Genomic DNA, 7,659 nt, shown 5'->3' on the forward strand with positions numbered 1-7,659 from the left:
AAACATATGGACAAGGCTGAACTATGACAAAAGAACGAACTGCTGAACTTGCTGAACCCCTACTACAAGGATCGCCTTTGTATTTATAGAGTCTTGGGGTGAAAAGGTGGCTTTTCTCTCTATGACATCACGAAATGGGATGACTTTAATTCTTTGACTGATGCATTGAATATTTGTCACCGAAAAGCTGAGTGTACTTGTTATCGTTAGCGCTTATCAATTTAATTTCGGATTCGACCGTCATTAGCTTTCTGTCCCATTGTGATTAATATGCTTTTCATCTCAGAAAAATCGGGCGCCCACCAAAGTTGCGCCGTGTCTATGCGGAATCTTTTTAGGCAGATGTTTGCGAACTACAAATCACCTACAAAAATTTAATAAATTTTGGACGCAATCTAAACATATTTTAATCAATGCAAACCTTCATTGTTTAATAATTTAGCATCGTAATAACGCTGCATTTCTGCCCGATTATCAGTTCCCAAACAGCGAATGATCAGTATCAGACCATCGTGACAACAGTCACAACCTTGTGACCATTTCCACAAGTGTGCGATCCGTAGCGTTACCAGAGATAGGTTCCTCATTTATCCATATAACTTACAGACCATTTTGTTATCACTCAAGACACGATCCCACTTGTATGTCACCCATATACATGCTTGAGTTCACATACAGACAACCATGATTTTATGTATTATTGGTTTGTCGTAAAAGTGATTAAATAGTAAACTGAGCAAAAAAAACAAGATGTGAAGTAATAATATATTAACAACACAAAGTTATACAAATTGTTTACATACTAAGGACACGCAAACTTTAATAGGGCATAAATAAAAGGGAGCACAAGGCAAGCGAGTGTTGAAACAGCAGTACCTTTAATGCCTTTTCAAGCTCGATTAGCCTCAAAACTTAAAATGAAAGGTGTTTATAAAGAGCGAAATATACAAGTAGTAGGAGATGAAACCCAGACATGAGTTGAGGCCCTAAGATTCTTAGTTGCCTCCAAAGGAATATGGGAGAAACAAAGGACCAAAAGGGCAATTGATGTATGTAAATGCTGGGTCAACCATAGATCTGGGCCCATGGTAACATGGATGACTCTAGAACCTGAAGGAATGAAAATCATGCACAAAAGAACTTCAATCAATAAGTACTTAAATAACATTTAATTTGAGTTTTATAAGCATGTTGTTCATATGATATTCAGGGGGGTTTGAAAACACAATATTCCTTGAAGATTTCTTCTAAATTCCAGTTGAGATCCACCGAAGAGATAGAGTTTATCTTCAAAGGCTATACACAGACCAGAGATTTTCTTACTATCTCAAGCTTGAACATAATGTAGAAACAACTTATAAGTTGGAATTATGAAAACAAGTGAGAGGATGTAAGGTTTCAGGTTTTTACTTAAATAAGAACTCAGAAATTCTATGATCATTCATGCATGGACTCTATATAGTAGAACATGCAAAATCAATAAGTTTGCAATGGAGGGCACATATTGGTGGTCATTTATTTTACATTGGGATTTTGGTGATAATCATTCGTTAAATATGGTTAGCTGGATTTTTCACAAATGGGATCACACTAACTTAAAATGATTTCAAAAAATCATTTTTTTTATATTTTAAAATTAAGTTTTATAAAAATTAAATTTAAATAAATAGTTTAATTTGAATTTTAAATAAACTTTTTATTAATATATAATATTAATTTAATATTCTAAATATAAATTAATAAATTCATATAACCAATAAAATCATTTTATATTAAAATCATAATTTAAATATATAATTGTTTTCAATTTCCATTATATTTCAATTAAATAATAACGTTTATAATTGGTATCATATAACAATCAAAGTAAAATCCCGTTTGATCGATAAGCATTTCAAATTCATAACGGTCTATTTTCATTATATCAATAGTTCAATTTGTTATTCCAATTTAATGAGCCTAGTAGGAAAGGGACCTAAGGACCTACAGATCATGAAGCTCCAACGATCTGTAATTAATTCAATTAAAACTTTTAATCAAATGTAATTATCTAATTCGTTAACTATCAAGACACACCCACTATACTCGATAGTTGGCACACTCCCTGACTATAGATAATCATTTTTGTCTATATAAACCAATAATTAGTAGTCGATCCTTCATAGGATTGTTCGTAATTAACAATTGGGTCAAATTACCGTTACCTCCCTGTAAATAATCTTGTTACCTTATTTCCACCGAACCCTCCCAATTGAACAAATTTTGATTCATAATACTAACTTTAGATCCATGTCCTTCTCTATCATGAGAAGCTAGGGCCCCGATTGTTTCAAAGACCTAGAATCGGCACTTAAGAAACAACCTATTGCTAAACCCTAAAATGGGTATGAGTGAATCCATTTCCGTAAGCCTATGTCCCTAGTATCCATCTGTCTTATTCACAAATGGAAGACTTAATTGACTTATTGAGTTGGTCTTATTCAAAGGATAATCCCGAATGAAACAGGAAGTTCATAAGCCTAGCTCAGGATTAAGATCGAGTTATCCTAGATTACTTAAAGTAATGAAATAGTCAGTTTTAACAGTAAACGGTCCTTATAAAAAAAAGTCACTATTTCGTGGTCTAGTCTATATGCAAACTCATTACATTAGGATGGTCTCACTCCCATGTCTCTACATGAATGATATGTGGGTCACATCAATTTTTATTTACCTATACAATGGGTCACATCCAATAGTGTTCAGATGAGATACCTAATTTCAAACATATATTTATGAACCCATTTATGCTATATATTCAATTAACTTGAATCCTGTTTATGTCAACTAACATATAGTTAAAGTATCATACTATACCATGGATATGTTTTTTTTTTTATGGATTTTCATAAATAGAAAGAAAAATTCAAACAACTTATTGAATAGATACTCAATAAATATTTTTTGATAAATAGAATGTCTTAACAAAAAAATTTACGAACTAACGAGTTCTAGGACATTCCAACAAAACCACCCATAAATTTTATGTTTGAAACAGAAAGCCAGACGGTTGAAATCTATTGGAAGGAGCGTAGGGAAAATGAAAGTATGAACTCAGTGGCCTTTCCCTATTACAAGGAATGGAGAGAAAGAATAGTCCCGTAAAGTGGGGGATTGGAGTGGCCCTATCGATTTCATGATCATTAAAATGGACGACTTTGAACATGATGTTTTGGGGATGGAATTCTCTTGCTCGAGCACAAAGTAATACCCAATACCCCTCGTAAATGTTTAATGATTACATGTTCTACACGCCCTATCTCGTTGTGCATGTTAGGATCAAACAGTGAATGGGATAAAGATGATCTTGACCCTCCAAATTGGAGAAGGGAACCTTAGCCATAACTCAGTTGAAACCATGGAAGGAAATCCCCTCAAGACATTATGTTTTTCTTGGAAAAGTGTCGCGTTGTCGAATCGAACAGCCTTACACAAGTCCTGTCTCCAAAGATGAGGAAAAGGAAGTCAGACGTTGAGAGTTCCTACCAGGGAACAAACGTTCGGGTAAGATTAATGCCCAGAAGAGTTTTCGATTGCAAGGCCAAAGAGAAATTGCCTCATGAGGAAGATATGAAAGGACCATGGAAGTCATCAAAATCGGTGAAAAGCCTTTTATCGAGTTGCAATTACCGTCAATGGATGGAGATTTCATGCTTGGTCATTCCATGTAAAGTAGATTGAAGGCCTGACACCCAACCATAAAACTGATGATGGTTGTTAGTGTGTGACATGCCTGCCTGCCACTGACGAAGAGAAACGATCAGAGGAAAAATCAATGACGACTTGCTGGAAGAAGCATAAGTAGAAGACAAAGATAAGTTTGAAGAGTTCTAATGATAGGTGAAAAAGCCCCAAGATAGAGAAGTTCGTGGAGCATATTGATTCTAGCCTAGCTACAATTCTTTCTTCTGCTCAAATTATGCTTTTAAAATGTTTGAAAAACCTTTTCTCCAATCCCGTTTTCCTCTAAAATAGGGTGAGGTTTGAAAGGCAGTCTATTGCCACAACGATCCAAATCGAATTGGTTGACTTGTTCTTAGAGGAACAACGTGTCGCACAATCGCAAAGTGAAAAAGCTTCCGAAAGGGTGAAATTGTTTGGGGGACACCGTAGCACTGTCACTAAAGCGTCCTCTAATGCCCTAGTGCAACTAAAATACAGTGACGCTTAGGTCGGCGCTCCTATACATTAATCGAAATTTTGCTCCGATTTTTCCCGCTGAATAGCTTCGTTTTCATCTATTTGCTCTAGAAATTGAACCTTCTTCCTCCACAACCGTTGACAAAACACTAGACCCAAACTTACAGGCCTGAATATTGATATTTAATGCCCAAAACATTGGCATTACATGAAATCAAATCAAAGGAAAAAAATAGTAATTTTAATGAATGCCTAAAATTCCAAAAACATCTATCTTTGTAGACCACATTCTCAAACCATCCAAATGTAATAAAAGCAACCCACCTATCTAAATTCTGTAAAAATTTCATAACAACAATTGAAAGGAAAAATTGGCTTCGATCTAATTGAATGGATTGAAAAATCCCTCGTGCGAAAGCGATTTATCGCTTTGCCCATTCAATTGTGTAAAGGAATACAGATACATTACACCAAGTTTACCTGTATTAATTAATATGGATCTCATTTACATTAAGATACTGTATAGGTGTAATATTGAACCGATTCATATTATTTAATATTTGAATCCTCCAAATATTATTAATCTCATATCAAATATAGTTTTAAATTTCAATCTAATTTAAATAAACTTATATATTATAATGTATCTATAACATTACATTAAATTGTTCATAATAACAATAAATTTCTTAAGTATATTGAACACTTCAAATTTACAATATCTAAATTCTTTTTAATCACTTATGATGCTAGCAAGATGGACCTAATAAGACCTACGTTATAGGCTTCAATGATACAGAGATTAATAATTAAATTCTTTAATTAATAATCAAACTTCTTAACTACTATTGGAGCAATTCCACTAATAGACCCATAGTTTTGCACTCTTGTGAAACTGTAAGAAATATTTATGTGTCCATTGATTTTTAAATCCATTTCCTGTAAGTTTAATCCTTCACAGATTGCTTCTAACTACAAGTGAAGTCCAAATACCTTTTAACCCTTAATTACTTCTTGCTCCTTAAAACAACTGATCCTTTAATGCAATTGTTTACGGTCTAACTATAAACAAAGCCCTCTTGGGCTAAGTGACAAGATAAGGCCTCATTGTTCATGGTCTCGGAGTGCAGTACTAAGGAATAACCTATCTTTGCCCCTAAAGGAGGAAGGAAGTGAATTTCGTCTTTGCATGTTAAATGGTTCCCGAATTCCCATTAGATATCGTCACCAAATGTTAGGCTATCGAACTGGTCACTAGGGTCATTCTCACCCATATAAATCAAAGGATATTCCTTGTGATAGGAGTCCATAACTCACTCAAGATTTAGATGAATTACATAGTAATCATTTGAAATATTAATCTTTTTAGTTTAAACGGTGTCATAACGAGAAGACCTATTATCTTTCCGAGTAGTCCGATCTTTATAATAATCTCATTGAATTCTTCGCATAAAACAACGGTTTTATTAAAGATCAAATAATATTATTCATATAGAAAATTTATTTACAAATTAAGACTAACGATTAGGGACATAAATCCAACTACATACAATATTCAGAATACTTAATCCAAAATAAACAACGGTTATTTATTTAAGATCAAATAATATTTTATCATATGAAAATTATTTACAATTTATAGACTAACGGAAATTTTAAAGGGGGGAAAAAAACAATAATCCCAACACATACAATATTCAGAACTACTAAATCCAAAGTTAACCTACAATTGACCTTTAAAAATTGTAACATGTTTAAGGTTTGATAAAACTAACTCAAAATAATATACAACCAACCCAAATCAACTCAAAATATCATTAGCACCTTTATAAGATTTGGACATAAATATCTAATAATAAATTTAAAAATAATAATATGGAGAATATGGGATTTGGCACCCAAAATCAACTCAAATGCACACCAATGACTTGTAGCTGTGCAATGTGCAAGCCAAGAATGTGCAGGGCGCGCGAATCCGTGTGAAAGACTTTGACTCCAGCTCAACAAAACGTATTGGAGGAATGAATGAAGATAATTAAAATATTAATAAATAATAAAATAACGAAAAAAAATATTTTTATACAAAAATAATCCCACATCACGTTTCACCATGGCCCGTCTTTGGAAGGAACTCATGAGGAGAGAACCTTGAGTGGAAACAAGATCGTACCAAAATCATTTTTCATTGAATGTAATTTTACTGTAAAACAAGAACAAGAATATAAAATTTAAATAAATATAGTGTGCATTAAATAAAGGAAAACTTAGGCCTTTCAGAAAACCCTTAATCTTTTGAAGATATTCTTAGAACCCTCGAACAAGTCCCGAATGGACCTCCTTCTCCAAAAGGGAAACACCCAAATGGAGCCTCTTGTAATTCTCCTTAAGAATTAAGAATGACAGGAGGTGTGGGCTTTACCTTAGGGTTTTTGGAAGAGGGAAGGAGATAGAGATGAGGAGAGGGAGAAGAAAGAACTTTTCTCTCTTTTCATTTTTTCCAAAGAGAACAATTCCTCAGTGTTTTATGGAGGAATGATAATTAGCAATCATCCTCTCTCTGACTCCTCTCATCACGTATTGGTTGAGAGAATAGGGATAGGGATTTGTAACTCCCTTCCTTTAATATTAATTAGTATTAAATTTAATAAAATTAAATAATAATAATTATACATTAATACAACCTTATTATATGTAAACAAACTATATGTTTATATCCCATATAACACATAATCTATAAATTACATATTGGTATCAAAAATACAAATAAACCTATAGTTGTATTTTCCTCTCAACTATATATGACCATTAATAATAAATTATATTATATAAACTGAAGTATATGAATCTCATTCATAAATTGATATTTGGGATAATATCCAATAATATTTAATTCCTCTCAACTTATTTATAATATTTAAGTATAAACATATTAATATTAAATTTATTACATGAATCCTCATCTATATAATTAGTAATTTTGATCATGATTCAAATCCTTCTCATATTACCTTATATTAATAATGTTATCAAAATATAATTAATTATAATCAACATAACAATTAATTTAATTAATATATCATATATAATAATTTCTCTCAATTAATTTTGAATATTTCAAAATTTAAAATCAAAAAAGTAATCCTCAATTAAATCCCTGTTGAGCTACAGAGGAGACGCTTATGGACCTGGTAGATTGAAAGCTTCAAACAAATCATGTGGATAATTAAATTAAACTCTTTTAAATAAATACTCCAACATCCGTTAGCTGTCCGATTCATTCCACTAAAGATAACAGTTCACTCTTCGTACTACAGGATAAATTTCTGTGTCCATTGGATAATAACCATCAATAGTGTGGATGACCCTTCATAAATTGGCTTATAAATACAGTTTGGGCCAAAATGACCATTTTTGCCTATTACAACCTAACTTTTTAAGTACCATTGATCTGTCCCTAATGAACAATAAAGCATAGTCCCC

Source organism: Benincasa hispida, chromosome 1, assembly GCF_009727055.1.
Source record: "Benincasa hispida cultivar B227 chromosome 1, ASM972705v1, whole genome shotgun sequence".
Classification (NCBI taxonomy): Eukaryota; Viridiplantae; Streptophyta; class Magnoliopsida; order Cucurbitales; family Cucurbitaceae; genus Benincasa; species Benincasa hispida.